This window comes from Gekko japonicus, unplaced genomic scaffold (assembly GCF_001447785.1).
Source record: "Gekko japonicus isolate JY-2015 unplaced genomic scaffold, Gekko_japonicus_V1.1 scaffold67, whole genome shotgun sequence".
In the NCBI taxonomy this organism is placed as follows: Eukaryota; Metazoa; Chordata; class Lepidosauria; order Squamata; family Gekkonidae; genus Gekko; species Gekko japonicus.
Window position 1 is genome coordinate 319,067 of NW_015161948.1, and position 16,846 is coordinate 335,912.

The following is a 16,846-nucleotide window of genomic DNA, read 5'->3' on the forward strand; positions in this document are numbered from 1 at the left end:
ATGAGTTCCCCTAGCTCTTTTTCTATGAAATGTCCCCTGGCTACAGGCCTGGTTGTGACTCAGAGTTAGAATATCTGATTTGCATGCAGAAAGGCCCAGGTTCAATTCCCAGCATCTCCACCTAATAAACACACCAGTTAGGGGGTAATGGAAAAGACCCCCCCTACCTGGAGAGCCAGTCAGAGCAGAGAAGACCGACCTTGACAGGCCAGTGGGCTCCATCAGTCTGTCAGCTTCATGTGATCATGGCCCCACCACCTGCTAAGAGTTTCACAGCGGATGATCCTTAATACATCCTGAGGCCCTCTTTGCAGCAGTTTCTCACTGCTGACCAATCTGCAGTGATTGCCAACTGCTTGCATTCCACGGTCTTCTTTTTTAAGAAATGCAAACCCAGCACTAATCCTCTGCGTGGGAAGGGCTTGGAAGAAGCCAGCACCAGAGCCAGAGAAGTTCATTTGTAAAAAGCCAGGCACATGAGGCTAAGTGTGCTGAACTGGCTCATCTCCCTGTCAGACACGGAGGAGGATCCAAGGGGAAGTGCTCTGCCAACTGGAGTGCTCTGGCCTGGCCTCTTGGCAGTTGCGAGGCCCCTTTATACATCACTTCCTGTGCTGTGCTTTCTTTTCCATGAGTGGCGGGCCAACTTAAATGGCCCAGATTGAGGTTTTGGCATCTAGGATCCACGCCTGGCTTTCCTTTCAAGCTTTGAGACTCGCCAGATTATTTGGCACCAAAGAAAATCCAGGGTGGAGACCGACAATTGTTTTTCAGACAGTTGAAGGTGTTACGAGCAACTTGTCACTTGGGTGTGATGTGCATGTTCTCCTGTGCTCCTCGCTGGTCGGATTGGTTTGACTCCAGCGGCTTGGGAAGCAATTTCCTCATCGGTGGAAGAAAGCAATAGGGAGGATCACCTTGTTGTTCTCATCAGCTTCTTTATGTGAGTACGATAGTGTCCCCCTAGCCAAAGGTGACCCAGTGACCTCCATAGCAGTTTGGGGATTTGAAGCCAGGTCTTCCAAATCTGAGCCTTCACACTCGAATCACTATCCCACAGGGCCTATTTCATATCACCCACTTGCCACAGTTATTTATTTCTTTTATGGCACGCCTGTTTCATTTACATCATTTAATGTTGTTTAGGGTTGCCAAGTCGTAATTAATCCGCAGCGGGGGACTCCTGGCTTCCTCCGGGAGTGCGAGCACGCACGCGAAGCGCATGCGCGCCGTGAGCACGTCACCCAGAAGTGACACGGCTGCATCGGGCACGCCGGGGGCGGGGCTGCGGTCATCCGAGGAAAAAACATATTGTCCCTCGGATGAACGCGGCCCCGCCCCCGGCACGCCCAGTGTGGCTGCGTCACTTCCGGGTGACGTGCTGACGTGGGCATGTCCGATGCTTCGGGGGTGGGGTTCCCCCTGGGGCCCGATCCGCCGGTGGTGGGGAACGGGCCTCTGGGGCGGGGGTTTCCCCACCCCCCAGGGGGACTTGGCAAGCCTAATGTTGTTCCTCAAGTATTTATATACCCCCTAGGGAGGTGGCTATGGAGGTGGTGAACTCCCCCTCCCTGGCAGTCTTCAATCAGCAACTGGACCAACACTTGTCAGGGATGCTCTAGGCTGCTCCTGCACTGAGCAGGGAGTTGGGGCTAGATGGCCTGCATGGCCCCTTCCGACTCTGTGATTCTGTGAAACAGGATGCTGAATTAGACAGACTACTTCCCTAATCCATTAGAACACTTTATTTATTTATTTATTTATTTATTTCTACTTATATCCCTCCCTCCCCGCATGGCAGGCTCAGGGCGGGTTACATCATATTTGATAAAAATACAATATACAACAATTAACACCATTAAAACACTTGTAAAATATCACAATAACCTTCATCCGGTGCCGTTGTCATTGAAATTAAAACTTCACAGATGGCCATCTCTGGTATGCAGTTCTGACCCGCTGAGGGGAGGCCCAGTAAAGAGGGAGGGATGTCTGTCACCCTAGTTAAAAGCCTGGCGGAAGAGCTCCATCTTGCAGGCCCTGCGGAACTGTAAAAGGTCCCACAGGGCCCTGATCTTATATGGGAGCTCATTCCGCCAGGTAGGGGCCAGGGCTGAAAAGGCCCTGGCCCTAGTCGAGGCAAGACGGACGTCCCTGGGGCCAGAGACCACCAGAAGATGTTGATTGGCAGATCGTAAAGCCCTTCAGGGCTCATAGAGGGAGAGGTGGTCTCGCAGATATGTGGACCTCTGACCTTATAGAGCTTTAAAGGTAAGCACCAACATCTTAAAATGAATCCAGTATTCAATAGAAAGCCAGTACAGTTTGCGCAGCACCGGGCAGATGTGGGCCCGCACAGGCAGTGACATCATTACCCGTGCTTCTGCGTTCTGCACCAGCTGCAGTTTCCAGAGCAGAATCAAGGGCAGCCCCACGTAGAGAATTACAATAACCTAATCTGGAAGTGACCATTGCATGGGTCACTTCCAACATTCTTAAATTCTACACTGTTTAATGTATCATGCCAGATTTCTGTAATACTAGTGCTTATTGCTTATTAAATGTCTCATCCTCTTTGACTTCATTGATTTACCCTGCATAATCCATCTTGAGTCTCAGTGAGAAAGACGGATTATAAATATAACTGAAGTAAATAATAAAATAAGAATCATTTGCCTGGCAACTGCTCCCAAAAGTGGATTAAATAGTGGATTAAAAGAATCCCTTTTTTACGCTTTGTAAAACAACATATTTGTAGTAATGAAAATAATACACTTCTGGCAATAATACACGTACAACCGTAAAGTATCATAAGGAGTTAAATGGGTGTCCTGGTTCCTCCATTAAAGTCAACAGCATTCAACTGTGGCTCCTAATTGTATTCTTTTTCCATTCTGACCTTTTTATCTCCTGGGGTAGCCAAATGAAGATCCCAGCTGGTTTATACTCAACTGTGATTTCCCCCCCACCCCATATTCCATTCCTTCTATATAGTGAGAAGGAAAAGTAAATTGAACAGAACACGGGTATAGAGAATCTTTTCAAATATTGCTTCTGGAACAGCCGCTTGGCAGAAGACCGTGTTTTCCATCGAGACTACAGCCTCAGAGTGAATCTGGATTGGAAGCTTTAAAAAAGATATTGCCTAGTGAAATAGCCTGTGTTTCCTTTCTCACAATCAACCCTCTCATCCTTTTCTCTTCTGGAGCTGAACATTCCCTGACAGATGAGGAATTGGGCCGGCTGTCTCTCACCAGGAAGATCAGATCACTTGAGGGTTTTGTCAGAAACTGACTTACAAAGAATCCTGTGACTCATCAAGATCCACAGCTAAGAGCATGACTAAAAGTTTAGGGTGGCCCTTGAGGGGAAATCTCAGTTCCTGGCGACTGTCAAGTGGGCTTGCCCTATAGCAGGCTTGCAAACAAAACGGAATGTGTTCAGGATGTCAATTAATCTAGTTAATTTTATTTATTTAATTGAAATCATTCTTATGTCATCTTTCAACCCAGACAGGGTCCTCAGGGTAGGACACATACAAACATTAAAACATGCGGCCAATTAAAAATAAAATAAAATAATAAAGTAATTTAATAAAAAACACATAAACATACAACACTAAAAACAGGGAGGAGGCCTAATAACCCTTATTGGCGGTATGCCAAATGACATTTTTAAAAGTCTTCACTTGCTGGTGGAAGGCACCAACAGAGGGAGACAGTCGAATTTCCCTGGGAAGGGAGTTCCAAAGTTTTGGTGCCACAACCAAGAAAGCTCTTTCTTGAGTTGCTACCCATCTAACCTCAGATGGCAGGGTCAAATGAAACAGGGCCTCTAAGGATGACTGGTGTGAATGGGTAGGTTCATATGGGAGAAGGCAGTCCTTCAGGTATGTTTAGGGAGTCTTTAATCTAACCTTGACCCCGGTTTGTTGAACCACCTTGGATTTCGTCATCACAAACTGAGGTGAGATCAAAATCCACCTAAAGCACAAAGTCTTCAGTCTCAGTTCTGCATGAAGAGAGAAGAGAGGGAGCACACAAATACAGAAGAAAAGAAAAATCAAGGTAGCCACAAACACAACTCAGATCATGTCTGGTATCTGAATATGGGCATTATTTATTCGGCACTTAATGCCACTCCCCACCCCATTAGGAGGGCTTGTGGCAACTGAGCCAATTGACAAATCCAAAGAGAAATATGACATCAGCGTTGCAGTTATTTATAAACCATTCAGAGGAAAATCCTGTTTCTGAATATTTTTTGCCATCACAACCAGGTTGTGTGAAATAGAATACCCAGCCTTTGTGTACTAGTGACATCACTGGTAATTCCTTTCATAAACAGGCCCAAGTATTACAAGGAAAAAGGAAGTCTACTTACTTCTGGCCATCCTGTGTGAGCACCACCAAGAAGGAAGACCTTACTCCTTTAAGGTAGATCAAGATGGGTAGCCGCAGGGCTATTTTTGGGCAGGAACGCACAGGAACGGAATTCCGGCTGGCTCCCAAGTTGACCACACCTAGCAGGAACTCATTAGCATAATAGGCCACACCCAACAGCAGAAACTCATTAGGATTGGCTACATTAAGGGTGTGGCCTAACATGCAAAGGAGTTCCTGCTACGAAAAAAGCCCTAGGTTTTGACAACAAACAAGGGGCGATTTTGCACTAGAGTTGCCTCGTGGCGCAGCCGCCGTTTGCCCCGACACAAACATGTTAATTTCACACCCGAGGCTGCGGGGCTGCATTTTGACTCGCGGCTTCGCCCGATTTCCTCCGCAGTTTGGTGATCCTGGTATTTGAGGATCACAAAACTGCGGAGGAAATCGGGTGAAGTCGCGGGTCAAATTAACATGTTTGTGTCGGGGCAAACGGGGCTGCGCCACGAGGCAGCTCTAGTGCGAAATCGCCCAAGGTAAACAGAATAAGAAGCAAAAGGTGGGTGTGGCTGGATGACTATACTTCTGGTAACATGGGGCTGCAGCCTAATATGTTAATGAGCTATGCTCTCATGGGTGTGGCTGGATATGCTAATGAGTTTCTGTTGTTGGGTGTGGCCTATTTTGCTAATGAGTTCCTGCTGGGCTTTTTCTACAAAAAAAGCCCTGGGTAGCCGTGTTGGTCTGTCTGTAGCAGTAGAAAAGAGCCAAAGTCCAGTAGCACCGTAAAGATTAACAAGACTTGTGTGGCAGGGTATGAGCTTTCATGAGTCATTGCTCACTTCAGATCTGAAGAAGTGAGCAGTGACTCACAAAGGCTCACACCTTGTCACAAATTTTATTTGTCTTTAAGGTGCTATTGAACTCTTGCTCCTTTAAGGAACTGTAAGGACCAAACGTCTCCGCAAAGCAACTCTCCACATCTTCCAAAGTATTCCCATAAGAGCTGTTATTTCAGGTGTGGCATTCTTATCAGTAGTAGGACCTCTAAATAAGAGAACAGAAAGCCTGCTAGACCATTAGGGTTTCCAGGTGGGATCTGAGGGAAATGTGGGGGCACTGTCAGAGATGACATGATATCATTTCCAGGAAAAATCTAGAAGTGATGTCACACTGCTCTAGGAATCATCAGAAATTCTATGGTTATGGCAGCCCCGTAGGGTTTTCAAGGCAGAGGTGGCTTGCCTTTGCCTGCCTCTGTATAAAGACACTGGTATTCCTTGGTGGTCTCCCATCCAAATACTGACCCAAGCCCACCCTGCTTAGCTTCCAAGATCTAATGAGCTTGGGCTAGCCTGGGCTATCCAGGTCAGGGCAACTCTATGTCAGTACCACAGAGTTTCCAGCAATTCCTACAGAGGACTGACATCACTTCCAGGTCCCCCCCCCTTTCCCGGCTTCACACTGTTGTAGGCTTCCCAAGTCCCCCCGGGGGGCGGGGAAACCCCCACCCCAGAGGCCCGTTTCCCCTGCGCCGCCGGATCGGGCCCCAGGGGGAACTCCTCCCCGACGTGTGCGTCACCTGGAAGTGACACGACCACGCCAGGCATGCTGGGGGTGGGGCCACGGCCATCCAAGGGAAAACTATGGTTTTCCCTTGTATGGCCGTGGCCCTGCTCCCAGCGTGCCTGGCGTCGTCACGTCACCTCTGGGTGATGTGCATGCGGCGCTCGCGTGCACCGGACGCCAGCCGGTAGCCCCCCGCTCCCAACGAAGATCGACTTGGCAACCCTACACTGTTGGCCCAACAACAACTTTTTAACATTTATTCTTCTTGCCACCTCTGTTGCCAGTGGAAGAATTGGAAACACCATAAATGACAATATATGTAGTCTGATGGGACAGGGCACAGGAAGAGGGAGGGATATGGCTTCCTGACTTCCTGAGCAATGCAGCATTCTTAAAAATACAATAAACCTGCTTTGGAACTTCACTGTAACTCGCTTGCTTGACACAGCACCATGCTACAGTGATAGGGCTGCCAGCATCCAGGTGAGGACGGAAGGACGTTACAGCCGATCTCCATATTACGAGTTCAGTTCCCCTGGAGACAATGGCCGCTTTTGAGGGTGGAGACTATGGCATTACCCTGCTAAGCTCTCCCTCTTCCTAAACCCTGCCATCCCCAGGCTCCGCCTCCCAACCTGGAATTGGCAGCCCTATGGGTTGGAGAGGATCACCATGTGGGAGCATCTCACCCTATGGCTGGGCCTTAGATCAGGCCTAGGAGGTCCATGCTGCTCCGTGGAGAAATGCACAGAGGTCGTTATTCTCTAGCTAGCAAGGATGTTAGTAAATGTGATGCAAATGTAGTCCTATCCTCCCTCCCCCTCTTACCTCTTGAGACATTAATCACTGTCAAAATGCAGTCATGAGGATTTAGTGTCCACATTCATTCAATTTAGTAAGACCCTCTTGGCATTCTTCTAAAGAGCAGCACAGTGATGGAGTTGAGGGACTGACTAAAAAACATGGCTCATTTTCAGATTCGTACTGTGAGGGAGGTACAGTAAATACAGTAGGTCCCTGCCAGGCATGACTTGGCATGGTCACTGTTGCCGTTGAAAAAGGAACGTTCTCCCTGCACGCTCCTGGAAAACCACTTGCTTTTCTAACGGATGCTACAAAACTGGATAGACTCTCGGGAGAGGCAGCCAAGTAGGCTCAGCATCTTGTCTCTCTGACGTCTGATTCCAGGTTGAAAGTGTCTCTAGGCTGGGTTGGCTTTGGCTTTCGATAACCAGCTTTTACAGCAAGTGCTGCCAGATTACAAAGCCATCAGATGGATGAGATGAATCATCTTCTCGGGGGCTTGCTCCCTTGATACAAACTGGCTGAGGCTGGCTTGATTTATTCAGAGACTCTGCCCTAATGGATCTTGGAAAGTTTAATGCTTTTATAAATAAGGATATTTCATTCCTTGTCAATGCTAAAGCAACATGGATTGGTAGGGTTGCCAGCTCCGGGTTGGGAAGTACCTGGAGATTTGTGGGGTGGAGCCTGAGGGTTTGGGGAGGGGAGGGACCTCAGTAGGGTATAATGCCTTAGAGTCAATTCAATTCATTTCAAATACCTTTTATTGGCATACAATATTAGAAGCATTTCCCAATAATACAATCCAAAAGAAATTATAAAATAAATAGCCGTGGCTATGTCAGGCCTAACTCAAGTTGTCACAAGCTAGATTTGACCATACAAAAGATGCCTGAATCATAAAATAAATTGGCATTATAAACTTTTAAACGTAAGTTTTTAGACTTATAAATTAAGAATCATTAATATGATCAGGGTCACTCTTCCGTTTTATAAAACAATGGAGAAACTTAGCGGTCCGTTCAATGATCTCCAGATCTCGTGAAGCAAGGAGAAATTGTACCTTGATTCTATCTGATTGGCCTGCTACCAACCTAAGGGGGGCTTCTATAAATTCCACTCGAATGTCATTTAACAATTTACAGTGTAAGAGTATGTGCTCAACAGTTTCTATTTCTCTTCTATTACATCCACAGAACCTGATTGAATAAGGAATTTGCTTATATCTCCCCTCCAGAATAGCAGAGGGGAGAACATTAAGACGAATGCCTTAGAGCCCACCTTCCAAAGTGGCCATTTTCTCCATGGGAACTGATCTCTGGAACCTGGAGACTAGTTGTCATGCCGGAAGATCTCTAGCCACCACCCGGAGACTGACAAACCTATTGGTAGAAACCAGCAGTCAGCAGCTGGGTCCAGTTTGTTAGACTTCTCAGCCAGTGAGCAATAGTAGTAGTAGTAGAAGAAGAAGAGATTGGATTTATATCCCGCCCTTCACTGCCCGAAGGAGTCTCAGAGGGGCTTACAAACTCCTTTCCCTTCCCCTCCCCACAACAGACCCCTGTGAGGTAGGTGGGGCTGAGAGAGCTCTTTCGAGAACTGCGCTTTTTCAAGAACAGCTCTTATCAGAACTACGGCTTGCCCAAGGTCATCCAGCAGGTGCGAGTGGAGGAGTGGGGAATCAAACCCGGTTCTCCCAGATTAGAGTCTGCGCACTTAACCACTACACCAAACTGGCTCTCAAGAAGAAACATACTCATGCGCTGTGTGCAACGGAATGGTTTTTGGACATGGGAGGTCCAGATCTTCTTCTCAGCTTATAGCACTTATTGTGTACCCTGGAACGGGCACAGCCACCAAACCTACAGCTTATTGGAAGAACACAGTCAGATGGATAAATCTATCAGAAATTATGTTAAAAACCAGAACGCGTGAAGCAGCTTCATACAGACTCAGGCCTTTGGTTTATCTTTCTTAACATCATGTAGTCAGATTTCCAGAGAAAGATCTTTCCTAATGGCTGTTACTTGTGATCCCTCAACTGGAGACACCCGTGATTGAACCTGGCATGTGTAACTTGTGTTCAGAGCTGACATATGTAAATGTTTGCTTGTAAGTCTTATGATTTTAAAAGAAGCCCACAGGAAGAGACATCAGAATACGATGGTATTTCTTGGCTCATCTCAAGGCCAACCAAGTCCCAACTGGATCCTCATTTGCATCATTTGTCAGCAGAGAATAACATTTACCATACTATAGGTGGAAATATGGAAAACAAGCTTCTGGTTACAATTATATCTGACGCTTACTGGTAAATCTCAAAGTGCTTTAAATAAAGCAATAACTTTCACCCTCATTTCCATCCTTGACCAATAAATGTCATAATTTAACAGGAGAATCTAGGAAACATTCAGAATTATGAAGAAATAAATTGCTTTCCAAGCGTTTTCTTATAAATATATATTGAACAAAATTATATAAACGAGCATATAAATATATGCAAAGAATTGTAAAGGGATAAAAATAAGATCAGTGTATTGGGCAAATCTAAACAAAAAGTATTTATTTATTGAAAATCTGCATGGTACTTGGCATTTAGGATACAAAACCTTACTTAATAAATGTATTATTTTTATTTATTAGAAATGTTCCTATCCTGCCGGTTTTGACATAACAGCTCTGCAAGGAAGCTTAGACTGACCCTGTAAAATCATACAATGTCAAATCTAAAATTTAACAATATTGCCACATAATGGTGCTGGGGAAGACTCTTGAGAGTCCCTTGGACTGCAAGAAGAACAAATCAGTCAATCCTAAAAGAAATCAACCCTGACTGTTCCCTGGAAGGCCAGATAATGAAACTGAAGCTCAAATACTTTGGCCACCCAATGAGAAGGGAGCACTCACTGGAGAAGACCCTGATGCTGGGAAAGATTGAAGGTCAAAGAAGACGGGGACGGCAAAGGATGAGATAGTTAGACAGTGTCATAGATGCAACGAACATGAAATTGAGCAAACTTCAGAGGACAGCGGACGACAGGAGGGCCTGGCGGGAGCTGGTCCATGGGGTCGCGAAGAGTCGGACTCGACTGTGCGACTGAACAACAACCACATAATAGACCAAAACCCTGCCAAAAAGGACTGGTGTTTTTTTGCCATCCAGTCACAGCTGATTTATGGCAAGCCCATAGAGTTTTCAAGGCAGGAGATGTTCAGAGGTGGTTTGCCATGGCCTGCCTCCATGTAGCAACCCTGGTATTCCTTGGCGGCCTCCCTCTCGAACACGAACCAGGGCCGACCCTGCTTAGCTGTTGAGTTCTGATGAGATCAGGCTAGCCTGGGCTATCCAGGGCTATCCAAAACAATTCCCCCCCAAGGAACCTTTGTCTAGGACAGGGCCAGCATCAACCTATTCTGATGTGGGGCAATTGTCAGGGGCCAGGGCTCTTGTTGGGGCCCACTGCCCCTGACCACCACCCCCCCACCCCCCCCCCCCCCCCCCGTTGCTGTCTCCTACCCACTGATAACCAGCCATCACTACCATGTGAAGGGCTCCACCATCTGTGCCCCCCAGCTGCTCTGCGTCATTGAGGAAAGGCATGTGGATGGTGAACAGTGGAAGCACTCTTGGTGGCTATGGCCCCAGCACTCCCTGCTGCATGCATTAGACAGTGCTGTTGGGGAAAGGGTGTGCAGTTTGTGCAGGCAACTGAGCATGGATGATGGGAAGGCTTGAAATCAGTAGAGGGATGCTGATTCTGGACATCTAGCTCCGAAAGCTCTGCATATCAGTAGCATAACCAGTGAATGAGACCAGGAATCCAACTGTTTCCTTTGGTTCCCACCCAAATCGGTGCGAGATGTAACAGCTCAAATCCACCATTCAACAAACGCTGTTGGCGTTCCACTAAGTCAGTGTCTTCTACCCACTTTCCACATAGATGGAACACATGGGCTAATGAACTGAAGAAGAGCCTAAAGAAAAGAAGGCAATTGTTGTATGCTCATGTTCTTATGATGAGCAGAGCATCCACTATGGAGACAAAGAAAGAGCGAAGGACTTCTCTCGCTGCAGGGGGGGGAACAACATATACATTCTGCTTGGACAGATGAAAATGATTCCAACCACAGTGTCTTAGCTCTGCATGCATTTTGCAAGCAACGGGAAGCTGCCTATGGAACTATGAATCAAGCCGGTCTAGCTTTATATACGTTCTGTTACCGAAGCCAAGCCTTGCATGGGGTTCATTAAATAAAACCTGCCCAAGCATTATCACCAAGCAGAATGTTTCCATTATTTTGATTCTGAAAATTCCAGGGGGAAGTTATTGGATGTCAACTATGCCCTTGCAGTAGCAGCAGATATATAGAAACAGGACATTTCCACATAAGTATGTTTTGGACATACAACAAACTATGGCAGGTCCTTAAAGAGATGGGAGTACCAGATCACCTTACATGTCTCTTGAGAAACCTGTATAAGGTCAAGAAGCGACAGTTAGAACCGGATATGGAACAACTGATTGGTTTCGCATAGGAAAAGGAGTACGACAAGGATGTATATTGTCACCTTGCTTATTTAATATATATGCAGAGTACATCATGCAAAATGCTGGTCTGGATGAATCACAAGCGGGAATGAAGATTGCTGGGAAAAAGATCAACAACCTCAGATATGCAGACGATACCACTCTAATGGCAGAAAGTGAAGAGGACCTAAAGAGCCTCTTGTTCAGGGTAAAAGAGGAGAGCGCAAAAGTGGGCTTGAAGCTCAACATCAAAAAAACTAAGATTATGGCATCTGGCCCCAGCACTCCTTGGCAAATAGAAGGGGAAGTCGTGGAAGTAGTGACAGACTTCACGTTCCTGGGATCCCAGATCACCGCAGACTGTGACAGCAGCCATGAAATTAAAAGACGCTTGCTCCTTGGGAAGAAAGCGATGGCGAACCTAAACAGCATGATAAAAAGTAGAGACATCACCTTGCCAACAGAAGTCCGCATGGTCAAAGCAATGGTATTCCCAGTAGTCATGTATGGCTGCGAGAGTTGGACTACAAGGAAGACCAAGTGCCGAAGAATAGATTCTTTTGAACTATGGTGCTAGAGAAGATTCTTGAGAGTCCCTTGGACTGCAAGAAGATCAAATCAGTCAATCCTAAAAGAAATCAACCCGGACTGTTCCCTGGAAGGCCAGATAATGAAACTGAAGCTCAAATACTTTGGCCGCCAACTGAGAAGGGAGCACTCACTGGAGAAGACCCTGATGCTGGGAAAGATTGAAGGTCAAAGAAGACGGGGACGGCAAAGGATGAGATGGTTAGACAGTGTCATCGATGCAACGAACATGAAATTGAGCCAACTTCAGAGGACGGCGGAAGACAGGAGGGCCTGGCGGGATCTGGTCCATGGGGTCGTGAAGAGTCGGACTCGACTTTGCGACTGAACAACAACAACAACAAATGTTTTGGACACTGTAGCCCCACTGACTGATTGAGGCTTATGTGCCTTGTCAAAAAGAAATACAACCTCTCCAAACCCCGGGGCAACCTGTCGTTAAATTGACAGCCCCTCTGGGGTGGTCTTAGCCAATGGGTAACAAGGGCAGCTGCCCTGGGACCTCTGTTGGTCCCATCCCCCTGGGAAAAAGAGGAAGAAAGGCAGGCTGCCACTGATGCTTGCACTTGCCCCATTTGAGGCTGAGGCCATCTGCTTGCAGCAATGGCTACTCACTAGGGTTGCCAACCTCCAGGTGGGGCCTGGAGACCTCCCAGAATTACGACTACCTGCAGGCTAAAGAGATCCGTTCCCCTGGAGAAAATGGCTGCTTTGGAGAGGGAACTCTATGGCATTCTACCCCACTGAGGGCCCTTCCCTCTCCAAACCCCTCCCTAAAATCTCCAGGTATTCCCTAACCCAGAGCTGGCAACACTACCATTTGCAGCTGCCCCCATCTTGTACTCGGGAAGCTGAGTTCTGTTGGCAGAGACTCCTGCCCACCTCACATGGGGCAGGGCTGCTCCTTGTTTGGCCCCAGCAGGGGAGGGTGGAGAGCCAGTGAGGGGCAGTGATTCTGGGGCCCCATCCTGGACTTTTGCCCAGGGTCCCAGAATCACTAAGACCACCCCTGAGCCCCTCCACTGGAAAGAGGTAGAATCAGGAGAAAGAAGAACATAACATAAGAACATAAGAGACGCCAATGTTGGATCAAGCCAAAGGCCCATCCAGCCCAACACTCTGTATCACACAGTGGCCAGAAATACCAGGTGCCATCAGGAGGTCCACCAGTGGGGCCAGGACATTAGAAGCCCTCCCACTGTTGACCCCCCCAAGCACCAAGATGACAGAGCATCACTTGCCCCAGAGTCCCTATCTATACCTTGTGGCTAACAGCCACTGATGGACCTCTGCTCCATAGGAGCAGTTATAAGGAGAGTTATAAGGGTACATTTAAGTTTATGCTATTGGATTTTAAGACATTGAATGGTGTAGGTATTCCACATGATATGTTCTCCCAAAGTCATGTTAAAACACCTTGGAGATGCAGACACAGAAGTGGCTATCAGGACCACTTCACACATGATAGTTTTTGGTGGACACTGAACATGGCATTGGTGTGTAATGATCAGCATGTGCTTACAAATGCAAATGGCCTTGAATCATACACTTGTATCAATGGAAATCATGCAAATACACTTACCAGGGAGTGTATACGTGAACACATGAAGCTGCCTTATACTGAATCAAGCCATTAGTCCATCAGGGTCAGTATTGCCTACTCAGACTTGCAGGGGTTTTCCAGGGTCTCATGCTGAGGTCTTTCCCATCACCTACCGGTTTGGTGTAGTGGTTAGGAGCGTGGAGTCTAACCTGGGAGAACTGGGTTTGATTCCCCACTCCTCCACATACAGCTGCTAGTGTGACCTTGGGTCAGTCATAAGTTCTTTCAGAGCTGTTCTCTCAAGGGCAGTTCTCGGGAGAGCTCTCTCAGCCCCACCTGCCTCACAGGGTGTCTGTTGTGGGGAGGGGAAAGGAAAAGAGATTGTAAGCCACTCTGAGACTCCTTCGGGTAGTGAAGGGCTGGGTATAAATCCAATCACCACTTCTTCTATTCTACTGTCTGGTCCTTTTACTTGGAGATGTTGGGGGTTGAACCTGGGACCTTCTGCATGCCAAGCAGATGTTCTACCACTGAGCCACGGCCCCTCCCCAAATTTGGCTACAAATGTTTCTTGTGTAGCCTTCACACCAAACCCAGCTCTAGGCCTTTTCCGCTTTTACTGCGTTGGTCATTGAACTGCATTGGTCATTGAACCCTGAGCCTGCTTCAATGGGGAGGGTGGGGTATAAATCAAATATATAAATAAATAAACTACCTGCAATCCCTCCAATACGTGCAACTGCCATTTTGCATGAACAGAGCAACACAAATAGTTGTGAGCTTCAGTACATTGCGTGAGCCTGTACCTGCAAATGATCTGTGTTTCCAGCTGTGCATACCAAACCTGGAACATAGGCACTGTCCTGTTCACACAAAATGGCAGCCATGCGTATCAAGAAGCTCACCAGGACGGCAATGACTGAAAAGGACTTACACCATTGTGTAATGTGTGAAGTATTCCCTGGGCAACAGCCTTAAGATAGCAATTTTTAGAATTTTTATTGCAAGCATGAACTACTGGCCCCCACACATTCAGGATGGGGAGGGGGAATGGATCTTGTCGGCTCAAGGACATCGATCGCATTGCTTCCAGGAACGCTCCAGAGTATCCAGCACCTTTTAAAAAAGTTGGACCACTGCCTGGCAAAATGCTCTCAGCACGCTCTGGGTTTGGGAATGCTGGGACTCTTCCAGAGGGTCTTTCATTGCTGTTTGGTTCCTAAGTGAAAGCTCTCCGAACGAACCGAGAGGAAAGTTGCCTAAGCATCTAAATCCAAATTATGATCTCAGCGGATACACCGCTGGTTTAACTGGAATCAAGATTTTGGCTCCAGACGCTCGGTTGTACATTAACCAAACAAGTGCTTTGAGGGTTTCCTGCCTCTACGACAGCAAGGGAAAGTGAGCACATCAATCCCACCAAGTCCCATCCTGAGCGATCAGTCCAATCTGCCTTCTTCCCATTCATTTCCCTTCCCCGAGGACAGTTCAATGACAGAGAAGCATGAAGCACCATTGCCAGCAAGCTGGCTTGTAAATGTCAGTGAACGGCAGATGTTACTTCAGCTGTTTGGGGGGTGGTTGTGGGAAGCTCACATGAGATCTTCATGTGGCCTGCCTTTTTAATTGCTTTACACTTTTCCAAGCTTGTTGCAGTTGCTTCAATTAAAGTGGCTAATTTTAGCTGAGTCCTGATTGCTCCCATCTGGGATTGGTTAGGAGAATTCACAGAAAGCTTGAAATTTGGCTCAAGCGTTTAGAGACCTCGTGCTTTTCCTGTTCTGGTTTCCATCTTCATCTAACCATTGGGGGTGTGTGTTGCTTTCATTATTCCAAAGCAGGGGGAAAAAAATGTTGGGCCAATGAGACATTTTTGTGACTCACAACACCAGTGCTATACAATCGGGGAGGGGCCGTGGCTCAAGGGTAGAGGGTTTGCATGGCATGCAGAAGGTCCCAGGTTCAATCCCCAGCATCTCCAGTCTTAAAAAAGGATCAAACAGGTGATGCAAAAGACCTGTTGACTTGGGACCTTGGACAGCTGCTGCTGTTCAGAGCAGAGGCAAAAGGGTCCAGTTAAAAACTGATCAGGTACTAGATGATGTGGACAACCCTGATCTAAGACCCTAGAGCAAAACTGCCAGTCAGGGCACAGTAGACTATGTGGACCCTGATAGACTACTGGCCTCATTCAGGGTCAGGCATCTTCATGTGTTCATGTGCTTTCTCTTTGGAATAACACTTGGATGAACTAGTTTAAATGATGGGGCTGTGGGATATATGCATGCACGGGCATGTCTGCTTCAGGTTTGGTCAGAAGTGGATGCATGGACCGAGTATGTCTGGTTCCCTGCTCCATAACTGTAATGCTTCTGTGGGAAACAGCAAGAAGTGAGCAGTGACTTACAAAGGTCAGACCAGAACCAACAGGTTGAAATTAAATTAGAAGAGTTTTCGGCTAAACATTAGGAAGAACTTCCTGACATAGTGGTTCCTCAGTGGAACAGGCTTCTTCGGGAGGTGGTGGGCTCTCCTTCTTTGGAGGTTTTCAAACAGAGGCTGGATGGCCATCTGACAGCAATGCGGATTCTGTGAACTTAGGCAGATGATGAGAGGGAGGGCAGGAAAGGTTGCCTTTGTGCTTAGTTCTTGTGGCCCTTTCTTACACGCCCAGGGAAATGCTGATTGCCACTTTGGGGTCAGGGAGCAATTCTGGAGGGTTTTTTTGGTCATCTTCTGGGTGTGGAGTGGTGGTCACTGCGGGTGTAGAGGGGGAGGTATTTGTGAATTTCCTGCATTGTGCAGGAGGTTGGACTATAGGACCCTGGAGGTCCCTTCCAACTCTGTGATTCTATGATTCTATGAAAGCTCATCCCCCGCCACAAATTTTGTGAGTTTTTAAGGTGCTCCTGAACCCCTGCTCTTTTGTACTGCTACAGGTCTCCTGCCAAGCAGTTCGAAAGCAAGAAATTGCAATTAGATAAATAGGTACCACTTTGGTGGGAAGGTAACAGCGTTCCATGCACCTTGGTGTTTAGTCATGCCGGCCACATGACCACGGAAACATCTTCGGACAGCGCTGGCTCTTCGGCTTGGAAACGGAGATGAGCACCGCAACCCTAGAGTCTGACTCGACTGGCTTTCGAGCAAGGGGAACCTTTACCTTTACCTTTTACTGCTACAGGCAGACTAACACAACTACCCATCTTGATCTCTCTCCATGTAATGCTTCTGTAGCTGGCACAGACTACACACTGAAACAAGCACATAATTCTGGGAGGAAATCATGTTACTTCTTGCCAGTGGTACTTCCCAGCGGGGAAGTAGCATAGCACTAAAGTACTGCAGAGCGTATGGGGCATTCTCATGGGAACCTGTCACTTCCTCGGCTCTCATATTTATTTGTTTACGAGAGCATCTGTCGACTGTCC